Source organism: Fringilla coelebs (genome assembly GCF_963513975.1).
Source record: "Fringilla coelebs genome assembly, chromosome: 6".
NCBI classification, from domain to species: Eukaryota; Metazoa; Chordata; class Aves; order Passeriformes; family Fringillidae; genus Fringilla; species Fringilla coelebs.
In genome coordinates, this window is record NC_140034.1 from 20,386,988 (window position 1) to 20,408,249 (window position 21,262).

The 21,262-nt window shown below is 42.9% G+C and overlaps 1 protein-coding gene and 1 long non-coding RNA gene across 5 annotated transcripts in view; one reads left to right on the forward strand and one right to left on the reverse strand.

Annotated features, from left to right (window-relative positions):
- The window catches only part of STON2 (stonin 2), a 71,006-nt gene that overhangs the window by 28,797 nt on the left and 20,947 nt on the right, over window positions 1-21,262 (forward strand). The window lies entirely within an intron of this gene.
- LOC311155195 lies at window positions 12,388-17,399 on the reverse strand. 2 transcript variants are annotated; one of them, XR_014616248.1, is made up of 4 exons: window positions 17,263-17,399; window positions 16,665-16,761; window positions 14,724-14,845; window positions 12,388-12,682 (listed from the first exon to the last, which is right to left on the reverse strand). It is a non-coding gene; the product is annotated as an uncharacterized lncRNA (long non-coding RNA). The 2 variants fall into 2 exon arrangements; XR_014616247.1 differs by lacking the exon at window positions 14,724-14,845.

A 21,262-nucleotide genomic window follows, 5' to 3' on the forward strand; every position in this document is an offset into this window, starting at 1 on the left:
TCTTCTCATGACTATTCAGAAGTGGAAGGTACAGTAACTGTGGATTTTTAGCAGAGTTATCTTTATTAAGATGCTGACCCTACATGGTATTCTTGATGTAGTTCACTCTTTTCACACCTATTTGTGGAGAGATGGAATGTAAGGAAATAGTGCAGAAGGTAGTCTTACACCTGAAGAATTGCAGCTGTACTAATCACCAAAGATTAGAAACAGGCCTGCCCTTAATAGGCTGCAGCTGTATCCAATAAGAGTGCTACAAAAGAGTGAGTTAGCTAGCTGAGAAGAGAGTTGGAGTTGTTGGCTGTGAAGGAGTCAGTGCTGTGAGGAGATGCCCATGACAAATCACCCAGGAGGTATGGAACCTTTGAAATATGATGACAACACCTATTCACCAATGTTTTTACACAGATCAGCTGAAAAGACAGCAGAGAGAAGTCCAGGGCGAGTCACAGGACTGACCTTCTGATCTGCCTTCATACAGGCAATATCCCAAGAAAATATATATGAGTAGGTGCTTTGTAGTTTGTCTCAATGAGGCAGACTAGGTGGTATGAAGCCCTTTATTTCTGTTTGTAAGGCTGTGATTCCTCAGCCATAGTGTTTATGTTGGCCCCAGTTGGTCTCTAATGCAGAAAGCCACATACTGATATGATAAGCCTGAGGAGTTCAGCAGGAGATTTTGCAGCTGGGCAGGACATTTCAGTGTAAAGCTTAATTGGAGATAGGATGCTTGAGTGCAGCAGCTATCTGTGATTGCTGTGTTCACAGAGGAACAGCTTGGTTTATTTGGACCAATTCTGCAGGATGCTAAGTGGCTTCCAAGCTTCAAGTTGGGGGAGAAGAACACCAAGATATCTCCCCTATCTCTTTTAAAGTGGAAAACATCAGTGGCAGTTTTCAGCAACATCATCTCACCTGTTGCATTCAGTTCCTGGCAGCATGCTGCTGTGCTGCTGACAGGAGGCAGGAATGGCACTGTAGCCATGGAATAGCTCTGGAGAAGCACTGTCCCAGCTTTGTGCTGCTGCCCTACAGCACTGGCTAACCCCCAAGGAACACAGTTCTGCAGCTCCAGAACCACAGCAGGATTCACCACAGGGAGGAGTCACCCACCTGAGAAGTGGCATTTTCCACCCTTGATTCTACATGGCAGAAAAGCAAGCAAGGCTTCAGCAGTAGTACCAATTAACAAGAGTTGTAAATCATTGCATGTGCTCTTGATTAGAGAACCCAGTTCTGTGTGGAATTTCCTGTCTGATTATGAAGGGGCTGAATGGAGCTGGCAGAGTAAAACTGCCAGTGAAAAAGCTGGCAGCAGCAGACAGCAAGTAAGAATGAGAAATTTCACAATACCCAAATGCATGGATTTCCTTGTTTGTCTCTTGCTGTGATATCATCCAAAACCTAAGGCAGACTATGCATCAAAAGAATTGGGAAAGTGATGATGAACATTATAGGGGATCAGTTATAGAGTCATCTCCTCAAAGGACAGTGTGGGATAAAATGGGAAGCAGATTTGTCAAAAACACGAACAGTGAACAGAATAAGCAAAACTTTCAGCTTTTACGTTCACAACTTATTTTCTTGTGCCCACTTAGAAACTTGGGATAAATGTCCATTTTTATCAGGATTTCTGCCTCCCTTTTTCTTTTATTCAGCCCCAATGTTAGGGACAAAATGTAACATTTTCTGTTCTGTCAAGGTAGAAATGAGCAGAGTTGGAGGACAGTACTCTATGGAAACTGCTGATTTATGTCTTTACTTCAATATCTCTGGTTTTCACCTCATCTAGCCTTGATCAAATCATATAATACTGGAGCACAGATATGACATGAATCTTAATAACTATGTTCATCTGTTATTACGAAGCAGTTTGGTCTTAATTGTCCTCATCTTAGACAGAACAGACCAAAATCCTCTGCCTATATAAACTGGTATTTGCATTATGGCCGTGTGTATTACATGAGAGGAAAAGGAAACTTCACGCTATTTCTTCATTCTGATCTTGGTTAGCAAGAGTAAGAATTGTGATTCTGGGTTTTGTCACATGGATGCCAGTCCAATTTACCTGTCAGTACCCTTGTGGCACTGCAGTGTATTTCATGGATGCTGATTTGAACTAATCACTTAGGACTCACTTTTTAAAAACTATTAAGAGTGCTCAATACTTTTTGTGAAGTAGTCCAGATCTGGGTTTTGCACCAAAAACTGTTTCCAAAATTCTCATGTCCCAGCTATTCTTGTTACAGTTGAAGAAAATTTTCAAACAGCTTTAGCTCAGTGTGCTCCTCTCCAAATCTAGCCATTTAATTTGGTGTCTCAAAGGAGATTAGAGATCCTGCCAACATATGTCCTGTAGCTCTGTGTTCTCAAGCCCATTACAGGCTTTGCAGAAATTATTCCCTTTAAGTGGAGACTTTAGTCAACAGTTTATTGAAGCTGCTGTATTTTCGCATGTAGACATTTCAGACAGCTTTAAACATGATTCACTTAAGATCATAGGAATGGAATTTATTTCCCAGGACCCTGATGTAAATGTATTAATGACTATTTCCTATCCATGTGTTCCTGTGCCAATATTGTCTTTCAAATAGCTTTTTGCCCTCTCCAGTGTGAGCAGTTTAATATATTTATACAGGGTAATTATCTCTCTCTCTGTGTTCATTTGCTAAACTGAATGAGACAAGCTCTTTAGTATTCTGGTTCTCCATTCTCCTCCTCATCCTAGAAGCTTTTCTCAGCTCACGTTGCTGTTTGAATTAATCTTGCAGGTATGTGGTGATCAAAACTGTGCAAGACTGAGGTGTCACCACAGCCTGATATCGAGATATTCGTTTTCCCATCTTCAGGAATTATCTCCTTGATACATCCCAGGATCTTATTTCCTTCTGTGCCAGCGCAACAGCCAAGTACCCCTGCAGTGTATTCAAACTGATAGTCTATATGTGTTTGCTACGTCCTGTCTCTGCTACACGTGCACTTGTATGCTTGGTGCTAGGCATGAGTCTTCAGAGGGGCCGGGGTGGAAAGGGAGCACAGGCCAGCACAGAGCGTACAGAGAGGCACATGGTGCTCCTGGCAGAGCACACAACTGGAGGGTGTTAGTGCATTTGTCACGCCGGCCACAGCACCAGCTTCATCGCTCCCCGTGCCTCGGGCTGCACAGTGCTGCCTCCAGCATGGGCAGCTGGCTCCAGAGTGGGACACGAGGCTGGCCTGGGGCGATTCACTGCACTGCCTCTGCAGCGGGCCCTTCACCAGCCAGCCAGCATTAGGATCTGGGTGGGAAAGTTTACATAAAAGAAGTAAGGGGGGCTTTCCTGGTGGCTTTGCCACTCCTCCTCCCCCAGACTGATTTGTTTGTTCAGGCTTGGTTGCCTCCAGCAACACATTATTAGTGCAAACTATGGTGTATCCTGGGAAACCTGCAGGATTCCCCGCAAATCTTTTGAGTTTTTCGTCTCCAAGGAGGAAGAGACACAAAGGCATTTCACTCTATTGACGCAGTTGCATGTGCATTGTTCCCCTTCTTTGAGTGTTGGTGTCTCTTCAGCAAATGCTGTAATTGGACTGCTGCACAGTCTTCATCTTGCATCTTTGTCTCAGTGACTAGATTATGCTTTTCTTGGTAAAGCCACCAAACTGCACTGCTTTAAAGGCTGTATTTGAAAACATGCTTAGCTGAAGAGGTTTCAGCAGAGCTGTGCGCTTATTGTTGCACACACAGATCTGTGCTTGCTGATGGCAGACCTCAGGCTTTCGGGTAAATCTGGCCTTAAGATAAATACAGATTGTATTACGCATGAGCAGTTTTCCTTGATTTAGCATGGCTGCAAATGCAGTGAAGACACAGTGACAATGGATTAACAATGTGGGCATGTTCTCAGGGCGCTGCTAAGGCCATACAACTCTGCTGAAATCAATGCTACTGCAAATTCTTTAGATATAACAAGTGTAATGAAAGCTTCCCCACAATGTGATCAAACTCTGCAGGTATGCTTTTGATCTCTGCTTAGTTTGAAATTACAGGACTCAGCTTCAGCTCCTTTGGCTGTTCTGTGTCCCAGGCTTGCAGGAACCAGTCTGTGTGTCACAGCACAGTTCAAACACCATGAAGAGCACTTGATTTCCTGATTAGTCACGTATGTGTCCAGAGATGGACAGCATCAGATGAACTGATCTCCCATAAAGGTCAAGGCAGCTTAGCCAAGAGAGGTTAGTGCTCCAGTAGAAAAGGCATCAACAACAGATGGCACCTCAGTAAGAGAGCTGTCAGAGGCAATGGACACAAGGGGTCTTATAAGGGTGATGCTGTCAGTAATGGGGGGCTATTAGAGGGCAAGGGAGTTAGGGGAATGCAGAGAAGGTGTTTTGAGTGTGATCTACTTTCATCAGGTGATTCAGTTGCCAAGAGACTCAGATGTTAAAAAGTGGTGACTGGGGCTTTAGCCCTGTCCTCTATCCTTCTGCCAAGTTGATCCAGGTCTGCCAGAGGGTGGGAGACTGCTAGGGAAAAAGGGTGAGCTGTGCTCTGCTGAGATTGACAGTCCAGCTGCATCCACAGAACAAAACCAGTTTGTCTCGCGCGTCTGAACAACCCAAACCTGAACTAATGGAACAAACTGGTGTGAAAGGAGAAGGGTTTTGCCAGACCTCCTTGCCTACTGGATAAAAGGAAAAGCAGGTCAGTAGAAATCAACCCATCCTTCATCAGATGGCAGGGAGAAGAGTCACTCCTCAATGAGCAAAGGCATTTGAGAATAACCTGATAATTCCTGGATCATTCTCAAGTCAAACAGCATGGGACCGGGACCAGGAGGCTTCTTCTGCTAGATCTGGAAACCCAGCTCATGTGCCTCTTCATATCTTTCTCCAAGGAAGAAGTAAGGGGGAAGAAAATACAAGGATGGATGACTAGCCTATACTTTTTCTGCATTTCAGTTATTTCAGTTATTTCTTAGTGAACAGCTTTAATCCCCCTGCTTCAGCTCATCTCCTGCTTTACAGAAAAGTTTCAAGGTGGCTCTTGAGCCTCCCAGCAGCCAGTGCTCTAAGAAATGCTCTTTAACCCACATGGACTCTTTTCCCTTTCTTCGTCATGGGATTTTCTCTCTTCCTGCCCAATTTTTCTCTTCTGGGTGCTGCTCTACTTCTATTTCTTGTAGAAATATTAAAGTAACTTGTATTTATTTATTTATTAATATGTATTGTAGAAATATTAAAGTAAAGTAAAGCCACTTTAAAGTAACTTAAATGCTTAAAAGCTTTGATGCTGGTGGCATCACCTTGTTTCTAGTGGGTGACCTGCTGCATCCTGCATTCCCTTCTGGCAGGGAAGGAAAAATGAGTAAAGGGACTGTCATTCCCCTTTACTCGGCAGAAGACCCTTCTGCATGCAGAAGAATTTCTTCATAATCTACTTCTGAACTTAAATTTCTCTTTGTTGACTGGATAATTGAAGTAGTACTGTTGCAAAGTAGTGAAGTAATATTTGTCTTTGAGAAAATACATACCAATTCTAGCAGTAGCTAATGCTTTACTGCTGTGCCCTGCAGTGTCATTTAAATTCCATCAGTGACAATAATTTCTGCACCTTACAGGAATCTGAAGCTGCAATATTTCCCTAGATATTTTCTATTTTGTATGGTGCTATAGTATTTCTTATACCTGGATTTCTACCATCACATTAAAAAAAAAAGTGTATTATCTTTAAAACTCAATTTTATGGATTAAAATTTTTTGGATATTTTCATTTTTCTAACTTCATTAAATCATTCCCCCACCTCTCAAAAAAAAAAAACAAACCCAAAAAACCCCAAACTTTATTTTCTATACTCAAACACTATGAGTAGTATTTGAATATAGAAGTCTTCGCTTACATTAGCATAAATTGGGAAAATGCTACTCAAGTTGATGAACCAGTTTTGGAGGCAAGTGGTCTCTATGCTTAACATCATAACCACCCAGAGTCCCCATGCAGTAATCTAGAGAGACATATAATACAGCCAAATTGCCAGAGTCACACCAAGCCTGTCACCTACCTGAAATGAAAGTGTAAAATATGTTCTTGTACCATTTTTAATCTAATTGCCTAGTAATCATCAGGAGGTAAATATTCCTCACTATCTTTCCTGAAAAGTTTAAGAACTTAACACTCCCTATATATTCCTTTAGTTTTTTTGTTTCAAAAGCCTTCAATCCCAGTTTGCTTTGGCAAATGCAGTATTTTTTTCATGTAAGTGGAGCTGGCTTTGCAATGTGTTTAATAAAGTTTAATAAAGTTTCCACATTGACTATGTGCAACCAAAAGGGAAGATGTTTTAAAAGAGGAAAACACTATGGTGAATATACAGTAATGGTCTCCAAATTGCATGCTGCGTCTGCCAGTACAGTTTACTTTAAACTAATTTACAAGTCAACACTTGTAAAAAACAGCGAACAAACGGTAAAAATGGTGAAAATATAACTTCTGTTAAAAAATAGCTGCTAGACTCACTAAGGCAATGAACTATGGCCATGGCATGTTTTTGTGCTTTCTCTGTCTTCTGTGACGAATGGCAGGACTGTTGAGCACTATAAGCATAAAGTAAAGTTTAATTCCTGTGAGGAGGTAAGATGGTGGGAAGAGTGAAGATCCTCCAACATAATTTTTTACTCTGTGTTTTCTCCCACAGAAATTTGAATACAAAGGCTGCCTTTATCAACTGCATGGGGTTTTTTCCCCCTCAGCTTCTCATACTTTATAATTTGGCTATGAATTTTAAAGAATGGAGCAGAGATTAGAAATTAGCACCCTTTGTGTCCTATTGAAGGCATATCAACCCCTCTTCCTTAGACACTGCAAAATTCCTTGCTAATAAGGCTGAGTGAACAAGTCTTCATTAAACTGCATGTTGCTGGCCTGGAGAATTTGTCTCCATCAGCCATTCAGACCATGACCTGGACAAATCAACCGTGATGCCTCAGATGTGAAAAGCCTTTGTTTGGCTTCTCACGTTCTGAACACAATTAGTAGCTCTGCAACTCATCCCCTTGGCCAAGGTAGAGTCATGCTGTCCCTTGCTGTAACTACTGGTCTTGAGGAAAGTCGCTCTGAGCATTCCTCAAGTGATTCAGTAGAATGTGATTTTAACCATGTAACTCCCAGTCCCATGGAAATGAGTGGCAGGTGAGAATAAAGCTGGTCACACCCAGTTAGCATAGTCATTCTGTACTGTCTGTGCTGGCACTGTAATAGAAAATGTAATTGGACAAAATTTCCACTAAACTGAGGTAAAGAAACTGACTTATGCAATATGTCTGTCATTAGGCTGAGGCTTCTCTCAGCTTCCAGATACTGTGGTCCAGATGTTTACCACCTCTTCTTTCAACCAGGAGTAAGTTACAATAGATGTGACTTTTGTGTACCGTGGCAGAATACGCAAGTCTTTCATTAAAAATTATCTTCTACTTGAAGATAAAGTTATTATAAATTATACAAATAAAGGAGATAGCTTTTTGTAATAGTCATTAAAGGCTTAGGAGCTGTTTCACAAATATAACTCCTTGAGCATGTCAGAGTTTGCTTTGCCCCAAAAGAAGGAAAGGCCAGAGTTTTAAGCTTTATTTCCTCCTCATAAATCCTGAGGATCGTGCATTTACTTTGGCACTGGTTTTGCTGCTTCTTCAGATTCTGTCTCTGTTCTCTTCAGTGTTACTGCACTGGAGAAGTGGTATGCCTTTTACTCATTATGGTTAGGAGTTAAGATTTCAGATTTTTTGCCTCGCACACTGGTTGGAGCCTTTCTCTGTTATGTGCCTGCAAGTCACAAGGCAGCAGAAGCATGCAGCAGGTGAGCCAGGGTACTCTCTGTCTATGCATATAATTATCTGTATTTCTTAATATGTGTGTGCATGGATACATACTCTCATTTGTAAATTCTTGAAAGACTTCAGACAAAAATCTCAGTTGTGTTTTTTGTTGGAAGGGATGGGTGAACATCAGACCAGCCCAACCAAGTGGTCTTCAATCAGACAGGTCTTAACAGTGCCCTGTGTTCCCTCTGACTTCCTCATCCACCCCATCCCTTCTCTATGCACACCGATCCTGGTCTCCTCAGCCACAGCACACATTGCTTTGCAGCAGCAGGAGAAATGTTTTCTGTCAGTTGGAATCCAACCAGGATGTGAGGAAAATAGCATTCTCAGACACTTCTGAACCATCCTTTTCTTTGGGGCACCTGGCTCCTGCCTACAGCTCAGAGGTCAGGAAGGGCTTGGTCACTTGAGATAGGAGGTGCATCTGAAGGGATCCATTTCAAATGGATTTAAATGACAGGCATGGTTAGGACACCCTTAGGGTTGAAGGAGGCATGTCTCAGAGTTCTCAGCATGAGAAGTGGATCAGCTGGACAGTGGTCTGTCACCTGTGAACTTCTCTACATATTTTTCTTCTCACAGACCTTAAACACTTATTGGCAAAAGTCTGCTTCAGGCATGTGGATTTATGTAACAAGCAGAAACTTGTCAGAGACTATGTCTCATAGATTTCCCAGGTATCAGTGGGTTTGGCTATTCATATTTTCAGTCATGAGAAGTTGTATTTAGTTCTGCTAAGTGCCTGGATTATGCCACATGTTATATAGCTGAGGAGTATCTGGCTTTCAGTTAACCTTTTCTCCTAATGTATTTTGATGCCTTTCATTCTCCGTGTTTTGGGTTTTTTTGCTTTGATTGTATCCTGGCCTAAACCATCTTGTCCTGCTAGGATGATACTACAAAAACCCATTCTGGACTACTGAGCTTTAATTTTGCTATCTTTTCCTCCCAAGAAAAGGATCCTGGAATAGCAACTGTTCAGAATTCAGTGGTTGCAAAATAATTTATAAACACAAGCCAAATGCTGCTGACAGAGGATTGTCTTCAGCCTGGGCTTGGTTCCTTCTCTCTCTCTCAACTGCTGCAGGATGAATGCAGGCCAGCAGTGACAAGACACTGCTCAAGAGCAAGTCCTTATCTGTTATCTATGCTTCAAATGCCTCAGGAAACAGAGTTAAAACAGACTTTCATACAGCTTCCATATTTTGTAAGGATGAATAGGAACAAAAGAAATATGAATGTGAGGTGTGATAAAAATTACACCTTCTCAGGGGTAGCTGGGAGAATGTAGAGACCCCTCAGTGACTTGCTCTGCAGCGAGATCCATTAGGCTGCCAAGTAGGCCCCAGCAGTAAAAGCTCTATTGGTTTGCTATCTCCAACATTATCTGCCAGAGAGGTGTCAAACATCCAAAGGACAATCTAGACACACAGTATTTATCAGCTGGCTTTAGTTTTTCTGTAGGGGTTGTTGGAAAGGTATTGTGGCCACACTGGATTTTGACTGAGCTTCCATCAAGGTCCATGGTGGGGTTTTGACAGACTGGACCCAAACTGGCAATAACAGGGTGGGTAGGATCCTTCTCTAGGATGAGAGATGTGAAGTTCAGGTTGAGCTCTTGTGAAAGAAAGACAGAGTTGAACTTAGGTTTTCCACAGCCAAGCAGAGGCTGAGTTACCAGCTTAACAGGCATTTTGCAGTGAATTTATCCTTTACATTTTTCACAAAGGCTGTTGGCAGTTTTTGAGACATTGTGCTTAGAGATAATAACAGCTCTATAGTGCATGTATTTTTTGGAAAACAGATTTTATTTCTTTCCCCACAAATCTGATTCTATCCCTAGTTTGAGTTAATTAATGTGAACATTTTAAAAGTTTTTTTGTATTAGACAAAAGGTCAAGGGACTGCCACCTTATGAGGAAAAGACCTGTTTCCTGAGAAACAAGCTTGCTTCAGTATGTCTGTGACATCCCAGCACCCCATGCAGTGCTCTGTCGTGGTGGCCAGATTAATTATGGACCCTAATTGGGAACAAGAAACAAAAGAGGGAGTCTAGGGAAAGATGACTTCATCTCCCTGCTCATCTTACATTACTGTTCTGCACAAAAAGATTGAGGCAACAGACAGAACAGCAAACAAAACTATCTACACAGAGTTTTCCCTTGGCTGAGGAGAGAAAGGATAAAATGAGAAAAGGAACACTGTTCACCTGGAAAGTCACAAGAGCCTGTGTGAGTTTTCATCTTTTCCAGCCAGCATGTTTGTTTAAGCCCACACCTTTAAAAGTTTTTGTTCAAGCAGTTTGTCCTTGGGCTAATTTCTCCATCTTGTTCTGCTTTAGCCTCAACTTGCTATAAGCCTGGGAATTTTTAGCCTCTGTGAAAGAAGCTTTTTCTTACACTGACAGAGAATGCCTTGTCTGCTATATGAAATTGTTACAACAAGGTGTGGGAGGGAAGTGAGGCATGACGGTGTTGCATAAGGGACAGCTTCACGGTTGGCAGACCTAGGGGGATTACAAAACAAATGTTCTGGTTCTTCCATTAATTGTTTAATTTCAGTGGAGTAGTATAGGCTAAAATTGGCAATGGCCTAGACAGATAGGTTGCCACAAGTAAGGACAGCATGTGGCCATTTCTGATTTACTAGTTGTTTTGGGTTTTTTCTTGGGAAAGGCATCTAACCCTGGATTCTGACTCCTTGCCTATCAACACATACACATCCCTCTAGTAAGGCAGCCATGTCTCTTCTGCAGGCTGGCAGGCACCAGCTTTGTTGCATGCTGGTTGGCACCTTTCCCACAGGAAAGACTCACACAGTTGTCCCTGCAGTCCCTGATCACAGTCATTCCATCACCTACCCTCACCCCCTTTCATCATTTAATTCACAATCACCATTGTACCAACACCCAGAATTCATAACTTGGTCTTTCATTTCTGGTTCTGCAGGCTGCCACACTCCACCATTCAAACCATAAAGCCATTTACCTTCTGTGGGTAATTTCATGTACTTAAAATTATTTCCATACTGATAAAATTAATTAGGTAAATGGCAAATCAATAATTTTTCTGTATTCCAGGTACTTTTTGGCATTACTTCCCAATTATCCAGACAACTTTGCCTTCAAACAATCTGTCTGTTTTCCTCAGTGTGTAAAAATATCACACGTATTTTTTTCTACATAGTAATCAATATGGGGAAATGAGAGAAACCTGAATAACCCAAGGAATGTTACAGAGGAGCAGAATGATGTTAGCTGTTTCTCAGGGGTACTGACAGATTGTTCCTGTGTTTTTCAGTCTTACACCTGAACTGCTTGGGGCAGAGGTAAGGGCAAGGAAAGAAAAAAATACAGGCTAAACCAGGGCATTTGGGAATACCTAGAAGTGTACTTGGCAGGTGGAGCACTCTGTGTTGGTGGACCTGGCTGTTTGGTATGTAGGTTGGGTCTCCTTCTCCTTCCTTTTATGGCAAGAGCTGTCAAGAACTTCCTGGATTATTAAGTCTAATTCCTGCTATCACAAATGGACATATCCTGTTATTGATGTCATAAATTTGTCTTGCTTGGTTTATTCCTTCCATTTTTCCATCTGTAAGACTGCACTGGAATCTCATATCCTTCCAATGATCAAAAACCACCCTCGAATTTCGGTCCCTTAGTTTGAGAGAGACTCATGTCTATGACTGAAAAACAAAGGAAAATGTTTCCAAGGAGATTAGAAATGACTGGCTGAGTGAGTTCTTTAAAAGGTGGAATGTGCTTTGCATTTGAAAGTTATCTCTATCTTTACCCAGCCTGGAGTAAATCCAAAACAGTTTCACCTGAGAGGACAAAAGGAAATCCCAATCCTAAAGCCAGTTGGTGAAGGAAGAGTTAACGGGACACAGTGGTTCCACAGCTGACACGGGGAGCAGCCTGCTGCATTTCTGCAAGGTGATGAGCTGAAATGTTTGGCAGTTTGCTTTAGTTTCAAAAAAAAAAAAAAAAAAAAAAAAAAAAAAAAAAAAAAGCAGCTTTTTAACTGGAGGAAGAAACCTCAAAACTTGGGGGTTTTGTTCGGCGGAGTATAACGTGAAGTTCCGCTCCCGATTTGCCGGCTGCTCCCTGTCTGTCCGTCTCCCACCTCCTGGTTTTCTGGGTGTGCCAGACCTGCCCCCAACCTGCACATTCCCCACCTCCCCGCCCTGCCCAGCGGGCGGGCCGGCGCGGAGCCGCGCTGAGCTCGGGCGGGCAGGGCAGGGCAGGGCGCCTTCCTCCGCCGCACCACGGGCACGGCGGGACAGCCAGCCTCCGAGGGACCGACCTCGCTGAGTGCAGCCAGGACGGATCCCCTCTTCGCGGCCGCCTCGGGTCAGTTTTTTTGCTTCGGTGGGAGGAGGAGGAGGAGCGGCGCGTAAACTTCTTTTAGAAGCAAGGTACTGCAGCGGCGCGGTCGGTGCGCGCCTGGGCAGGCGGAGAGATGGGGGGAAACATCTCCAGCCCATGAAGTCCAAGAGAACCTCCAACACGATGTTATTGACTTGGGAAAATTTTATTTACAGGCAGAGTTTGGTGCTGTGAGCACTACTGGTAGGAAAAGGCAGAGAGTCGACGTTTCGTCCCTTGAGAACGAGTGATTAAAAAGAGAATTGTACGTTGTATGTATGCCAGTAAATCGGCATTTGATTTCCCCCTGTGCCGTATTCATAGCGCGCAGTGCACTTGCAGGAGCGCACCGTGTTGTACAGCCGAGGAGGATGTGGGGGAGGAGAGGGGTTTGGTTCGTGAACTTTCGTGGGACGTTATTTCTCTTCTGATCAGACGGAGGAAAAGTTGGCTGTTTCTCTGTGGTAGAAGATAAAATTAAACATGTGAAAAGAGTTATATTTTCTCCAAATATTACTGAAATTATAATGGAAATCTGTGTCTGTGCCCACTGAGATGGGCACAGACACAAGGAAGAGGAAGGTTTGGAAGCAGGTTTTGCTGTGAGCTTAGCAGCTCTGAGTTGTTCTGTATAGAATTTCAGTGGGTGAGTGAGCAATTCAGATTCGTCAAGGCTGCATTGTTAGGGGATTTCAGTGCCTCGGTATTTGTTGAAAGCACAAGCAGCGCATTGCCTTCATGTATGCAGGAATAAGCAGCTGGATTTACACAAAAGTGTGCATCAGGAGCCGAGTTTTGAAGTGCAAAAAAGCAAATTTCAGCTAAGTTGTGCTCTCTAAGAAAGGATAATCACATGCAAAACATTTTATTTCCTCTATTATTTTCAACATCATTTAGTACTGCAGTATCATGTGTAGGATCGTGTATGTCTGAACACTTTGAGAGCAGGTTGTGTGAGGACATCCTCACAGATATGTTTATATTTGACCTTCTGAATATTGGTCTGGCTTTCTTTGTAACTTGAATTTTTCACTCTTCACACAGTTCCAAGATGCTAAATTTGACATCAGCTCTCCACATCTAGTTTTATTAATATTTTTCTGTGAGGGAGCAGCACTAAAATTCATTCAGCTGGTTTGAAATTGATCACACAACAGGGGAGTGAGATGGATGTGCTTAAATAACCATTGCTGTATTTTTTCCCATGCAGATTAATAGGTCAAAAAGCTTTAAAGTGATCATGTAGCTGGAGCTTTTGCATATCAGAAACCATAGCACATCTCTTAGTTCCTGTGAGAACTAGAATAATCTCACCTGCCTAAAGCACTCCTGTGACTTCACTGAGCAGGGTTTTTTGTAAATCAGTTCAGTGGTTAATTGCCTCTGCATGGTTTTTAATCTCAGTTTCTCCATGTTGCCTACCAACTACCACATATCACTTATTAGATCACAGCAGTTTTTCTTTTATAATTTTCTGTGTAGGTGCTGATTGTTCCTGAATCTCCTGTAGAGCCAATTAAATAGGTTGAGCTTTTGTCTTTTGGTGTGTGGTAGAGTTTTTATTCCTTTATATTGTTGTGAATCTTTTCTGAACAGTTCTCTGTTTTTCTATATTCTGAATTCTAGACAAAAGATCAGGTTCCACCAGGAATCATACAAATGAAATTATTTCCCATCCCCTTCATGTTTTTCTCTTCCTAAATCCTATTATATTGGTTCTTTTAGTCTCAAGATCACATCAGAGGTGATAATCATCCAAATCTCCAGAATCACTGCTTCCAAAGGTGCTATCCATCCCATGATGTCACCTACTTCCCTCTGACCCTCTTTACCTGAGGGAAACCCATGCACATTACCCCTAAGTACATACTAGCAAACACACCGTTTATAGTAAAACACCTTTACAGACAACATTAAATGAGGTGTACAAAATTACTTCCATGTAAAAGTGTCTCCTACTGGCTCAGTGTAGCAAGAAAGGCTCCCTTTTGCCACTTCAGCAGAATTGCTGCTCCCAGGATACAGGAGTTCTGCTTTACATATCTTTTATCTGCTGGATCATGCAAGTGCAGACATCTGAGGAATATATTCACTCAGCACTGTAATCTGCTTGGCATCTTGCCATTCATGGGCAGACCGGGCAATACCCCCTTTCCAGGTGGTCCCTTGTTAGGAAATGAATGAAGGAATATAAATGAAAAGAACCAACCTGAACTTTCTCCTTCCCAAATTTAAGCTGAACTCCAGAGCTCTACCGAAGCTGGAAGCTGTTCAGTTGAGCTTATTGTCTGTTTTGCAGCTGCCTCAGCATGTACAGGTTCCAGCTGGGACCAACAGAGAATCCCTGAAATGCTGTCAGGAATGCTGATCCAGGAGACTCTATCCTGCCCTGAAGTTCATATACTCTCATGAGAGCTCCTCTTCTCAAGAGATTTTCAGCCCACTTTGCAGGTCAAAAAGACAATGAAGAAACACTTTGGTGTACTTATATAAAACTTACAAACTGCTGGAGTGGATAGCTGCTGCAGGCAGGATCCTTGTTCTTCCAACCAAATCTAAAGTAAAGCTGGTCTTGGCTGAAAAGGGAGTTGCTTTGTCTGCTTGATGTTGTTTCCTCAGTTTCTGTACCCAAGCATGACAGTAAATAAGAAGGGAAATAAGAAGGTAATAAGGGAAATAAGATAACAGTAGGTCTTCTTTTTCTTTCCTCATCAAAGATGATTGAGAAAAGGGTCTTGCCTATCACAAAAGCAACCAGAACTTTTCAGTTTGGACAGTGAGACTCTGGTGTGGATTATAAAAATCTGTGTACTCTAGAGATACACAGAGACTCACACAGAGACCCAGTGCTCAGAGCCAAAGGTTGAGGAAAGCATATAGGATTCCAGTAGCTGCCCTCCTGTTCAACTCTACCCTGTGTTTACAGAGGATAATGCTACCAATGCTATCTGTATTTATTCTTTGTGTTGGCAAAGTGTTGCCACTTCCATTTAATGACTTTCTAATGGTTCCCACTATAGCCTGCTTTGCTGGAGAAGAAGATAAAATATGTAGAATTAGTTCCTGCCTTATGTTGAAATTGCAAACCGTCCACTCAACATCCTTCATCAGCCAGGGCTTCCTGTGAAATGACTATAGCCAGGGACCTCCCCTGTTTTCCCAACACGGAGATTTCTGGTGGTCCCTGAAGGATGCCAGTTCCAGGCACGCAATGCTTTTAACGTGTTTGGTGCATGTTATTTTGATCTAGTTCAAATTCTGTAATTACCGCTCAGGCTTGTCCGTACAAGCCGGTCCTGCGGAGCAGCCTGTGGCGAAGGCCAGCCCGCAGTGAGCGCCGCGCACCCCGGCCCGGCCCGGCCCTGCCCTGCCGTGCCCTGCCCTCGTTCCGCGGGGCCCGGCACGGACACCCAGCCCCGGGCTCCCCGCACAGCCCCGGCCCTGCCGTGCCCTGCCCTCGTTCCGCGGGGCCCGGCACGGACACCCAGCCCCGGGCTCTCCTCACGGCCGGGGCGGGCAGGCCGGCGGGGCGGGCAGCCCGCTCACCCCGCTGCTATGGCAACAGGCCGGGAATGCCTCAGCTCAGCCGCCCCGCTCTCCGCTCCGGAGCGCCTGCTCTGCAGACAGCTCCATTGTCTGCCGGACAGCGGTCTTTCCATCGGCTTCCAGCGAAATAGCCTCTTCCCGAAGACAAAAGGCTGGGCACAAAGAAATTGAACAGGGCTAAGAGTTTAAGGGGGAAAAAGAAAATCCCCTTAATTTATGTTTTAACTGTAGGGGAGAGAGGAGAAAAATAATTCTGGCTTCTCCTAAGTGATAGTTGGTGATGAAGGAAGGGGGTCATAACTAAGTTTTGTTGGGATTTGGTAATTGCTTCCTGATGCATCCTGAAACTGTTCACAAGGAGACTGGCTTGCCCACAGGACTGTGGCATGGTTTTTATCCCTGCACAGTCAGGCTGCTGCCAGCTGACAACTGTTCAGATCATGTAATGAGAGATCTGGGTTTCAATTTGCTTTATGGGTGAACCACTTTTCATATCCAAAATCATGAGAGTTGATCCCAGGAAACAGTTTTGTTTAGATCCAGCTCAGAGACCTCAAGTTCAGATTTGCCAAGTGTCAATAGATACTTTGTTTTCTAGAGTTTCCCCCTTATGTTGTGGTGTGGTGATGATGGAGAAATTTAGGGGGGAGGATACTGCTGAGTTAGTAAATAAAGGCTTTAATCTTGCAGTCTGTCAGCATTTCTAGAGCGTTAAAATTCTGGTTCAAACAAACACACTCCCAGTACATTCTCTTTTCTTGTCTCAAGCAGAAGCATGCTTTCCTGAAGTCAGTGGGAAGGCAGAATTCTCCTTCATGACTTCAAGGGCTGATATGTGTGTTTCTGAGCAAAGCCTACAAGAAATGCCATTCCATGTGAGAAGTTAAATTCAAACCTTTCCATAGGGTGCATATCTTTGTCCACATGACTGGCCTTTTTGTTTCTGCCATTTGACCTTGATGTGACCTAGATGAGTGGTACAAATCTGCAAACTGAAGAGATGCAGTGCAAAAGATCAGAATACATTACATTCCTAAACGAGTTTAGATATTTCTTCTAGACTTGTTAACCTAGTGGAAGTCTGCTGGTGGTACTTTTTCATCTGACAGCTATTTCTGACATTTTATATAAGTCCTTTATCCAAACAGACCAGTGGATGAAAAATATTTCTCCCGCCCCTATTTTCATAACATACTGAAGCAATTTTGCAGCATTATCTCATGACCAAAAGAAAAAATCTCTTCCTAGGACATGATCAGTCCTTGAAATGGTAGGATAGAATGCTCACCAGTGAACTGAACAGTCACTCTTGTCCGCAATGTTGTTGTTCTTAGGTAACTCCTGTCAATTTCCTCCACCAGTCAGTGCCACTAAGTAAGATACTGCTTTCTGGTAGTTTGGTTATGCATTAAGCGTTGCCCATTTATTTCTTGAATGTTCATTTATCTTTTTGCAGTATTAACATTAAAATATATATTTTATAATCTGAGTACCTTTTGTTTAAGCTCAGTGAAGTCCTTATTTTCTTATCCCATGTTCCTCATTTCTCTAATCCCTGTTGTTTCCTTTGGGCAGACCTCAGTTCTTTCAGGACTCTTCTGCAAAATCTCACATGGCCCTTCAGAAAGCTGAGCTTTGTTTACAGGGCACAGCAGCTGTGGGGGCCCTGTTGTTTTCCTTCACATTGGTCACATTCTGTGCTCAGCTCTTGTCTCTCCAGCGCCGCCACCAATCCATCTACGCAGTTTGATAGAGGCAGTAAGGCTTCCTGTCACACTGTCCGTACTTTTTTTTTTTTTTTTCCCTCCCTAATCTTGTCCTGTACCCTGAAGAGATCTGTTAGGTCCCTTCCACATTTCCAGAATGTAGAAGTCTACTTCCACTTAGCCTTCTGTGGTGTATTTTGTACAGGGATTGTCCTGACACTGAGAGCTCCACCCTATCCAGTCCTAGTACCCTGCCTAATTCCTACTTCTGGTGCCTCAGGACAAAAATTTTCAGGATTCCCTGTTCCTCCCCTCTCTGCATTCCCAACAAAGGAATGGTGAGCATCATTTGGGGATAAAATAGGGCACACAGCTAAGACTAGGTGGTGATGAGGGTTGCCAAAACTTAAAAATTATTAAAGAAATCAGTTGTCTGAGAAGTTATTCAGGACTAGCATTCATAGATATGCACTTTGTATACTCTGTGTTTTGCCTCCAGCCAGAATCATAGCTTGGATTGAAGATGCCTATTAAAGATGGAAAGAGGGGAATTTAAAATCAGCACAGACGACTGAAGTATAGGTTTCTTCTTCACTGCTCCCCACAGTGCTGTGATAACATAATGAGTTACACCTTTCCATTCTTCTTATGTGGGTAATTTTTTCTCAAACTTTCACACTTAACAGAGTCCCATGCCTTTCGGTTCACTGTAATCACACCAACATGGTCCAAGAGAGGGAGTAAGAAAATTGCTTGTTGGATCATTTCTGTTTGGCTGTTTCTGTGGAGTGACCCTGAATAATCCTGTGTACCGTGGCAGCTACACACATACATACAAAAAGGAAAAACAAAACTCCAAATGACATAAGATAGGCAACAGCCCAGTATTTGGTTCTGTTGATTTCCTGCAATTGTGAATAGCTGCACAACAGCTGGGGTTTTATGGTGGGAGCCTGGACTGGTTGTGCTAAGGGAGTCTCAGGCCTGGAGCAGATGAGTGTAGAAAAGGGAGAATGGCCTCATCAATCACAGCAATGTATCGTAAAACGAGCCAGTCTGTCATAGCAGCCTCCCAGGCTGGTGGACAGCTGCCTGAGGCTGGAGATGACATGCTGATAACACCACAGGATGATAACAGGACTCTCAGACTTGGGCAGAGGGCTGTATAGCAGGACAATTAATTAAAACGTATTTGGATGAACAAGCTGGAAAGTTTTCTGTCTTCCACCCTCTTTGGGAGTCCTTTTGTTATATGTGTACAATGGGTGAGCTGGGTAAGCTCTGTTATTTTCCAAAGTTGGCTGAAGTTGTTGATGGTAGGTTGTGCTCATCAGACTGGCAGGGCAAACACAAACTCTGACAGTGCAGCTGTGCTTTTCATAACACCCTCCAAGACAACCCCTGTAGCATCACCTTTGTTTGAATGGGCAAAAACTGAGATCAGTGTCACTTTAAAGGAGGCCGGAGTTAGGTTACCAGTAGTGGGAATATTTCTTCCTACTATGTTCTGCCTCTCTGAATTGTCATGCTCAACATATATCCAAAACACACTTTTAAAGGCCTCAAGAGGTGAAAACTGGTGATGCAGCATCCTGACTCAACCCTGCAACCACCTTAGTAACAGCCCAATATGAATTTTGAAGACAATAACAGAACAATAACCAAATAAAGTGGTGCCTATCTCACTGTAAGAAGCATGTTTTACAATCTGTTGCTGTAAGGATTTGCTTTCCAAGGTCTTGGTAAGCCTTTTTCACTTGCCTCCAATATTTTTTGGTGGAATCCTCCTTGTCTTTAAATAGTGTGGACAGTACCCTGTTTCTCAGCCTACGGGGGGAGCAAACAGGATGAAGCAAAACCCATCATTTCTCCTTGCAGGTCACAGCCAGTCCAGAATGTAATCATTGAGTCTTAGCTGTTTACTCCAGTCTCTCCACCTTTCTCTTTGCTTTCATCCAGATATACTTTCTTGCAATGGCCAGTGCACAAAGAACTACCTTGACACACATAAGTTAAGTTTTGCTCAGCCAAGAGCCACAGCTTTTACTTTCTACAATTGTTTTATTCCCTACAGGAGCTTCCTCGCTTATTCCCTTTATCCTGTATGGTTCCTAGAAAGCCCAGAGGCTTTCACATGACTTATGATAGCCTGTTTATCAAACACACATGACAACAACCATTAACACTTCCCATTACATCACTATTTTTGTTTTGCTACAAAGAGAAAACTTGTGGAGCAGAGGCCATAAATTGCTAGCTGATGGTTGCTTAAACAGTCACATGGTTCAGATTAGCACCTAAGACTTTTGCAGCCCGTTCCTGTGTCATATCCTTTGCATCATCCTGCTTCTCAGGCACCTTTAATTACTATTTTTTTATTGAGGGTGTGGGTGTTGAGCTGACAGGTGCATCTTAGTGATATCTGTGTGGGTCAGGCATGTAGATCATGTCCTTTTTGTTTTCTCACACTATTTCAGGCCAGTTACCTTCAGTCCTTTGTGTTATGTGTCAAAAATCCCTCCAAAATTAAAAAAAAAATTCAGACACACGTGGCTTTGTTACAGCTCTTCTCACCTTTCCACTGAGCACCTCACCTGTTAGCTCATAAAACTTCCCTGTAGCCTGGAGCTCACATCTACTTTGAGGCAAGAGGAACTGGCCAGACAGGCTACTTTCATGCAGTTACACGGTCTTCTCTGCATTTTAAACAGAAAATGTTTGCATAACAAGCTACAGGGGATTAGCATTAGGCAAAAGTTAAGCACTGCTATCTTCTGTAATTTATAGCTATATGTAAGCTATGTTGTCTATGAAACACATTTGTCTCCATAGTTCTCCTGGTAACTAATTATTAAAATACATAACTGACATTGAAGTTTCCACAGATTCTTGCATTAGAAATTTCTAAATGGGTCTTTGGGTTTGTTTTAAATATCAGCAGGGACATAACTTATAAATCATTTCGATACTGCTCAGGGTGAAGGTAGTGTATAAATATGAGATCACCTCTTGACTGCATGACCTGAGATATGCAGACAAATCTGGCAGACAGGATGTGAGCTGCTGACTTGATACGATATAAAACTTGATCCTGGGAAATGCCTTGGGCACAGGAATGAGGAAGTTAGTGCTACTATTTTTAAATGTTGTGAGGAGCCAGTAGTGTTTGCAGTAGTGCATTTTGAAGATGTAAAATATCCTGTCTCTTTCTAAATGATGTGCAGTGTTTATTTTTGTAAGCAGAAGATTGAGCAGTGGTAGAGGCTTATTCAACATCCCTGTCTATTGACTTGTCTTTTTTTGCTAAAGAATCAGCACAAGGCTGAGCAGATAGTTGGGGTGACACTGGTTTCAGCCATGTGTGAAGTGTCCACCTAGGAATCAGAGAACCAGTTATTTTGCATTGGCTACCAAGTTGTCATCAGCTGATGTTACCATTTGTGGTCACTACCAGTACAGTTTCTGAACTGATGGACTGGCAATAGCAAACCCAGAGTGCTTCAGCTACTTAACACACATGATGGTCTCCTGCCTTGGATTTTCCTATAGCTATGGGAACATTTCTCACATTTATTCAGCAGGGCCATACCCCACACCTATGCAGTACTGCAGCAGCCATTTGAATCCATAACTCAAGGCATGAGGCCACAGTGTGTTGCTTTGCTGTGAAAGGTTATGTTGCTCAGTGGGACCCCAGATTCTGAGTGGATGCAGTAGCTGGCACTGCAATTGACAGACTTCTTCAGTGTGGTATTACCTCAGATACTCTAGCCAAAACTAATAGGGT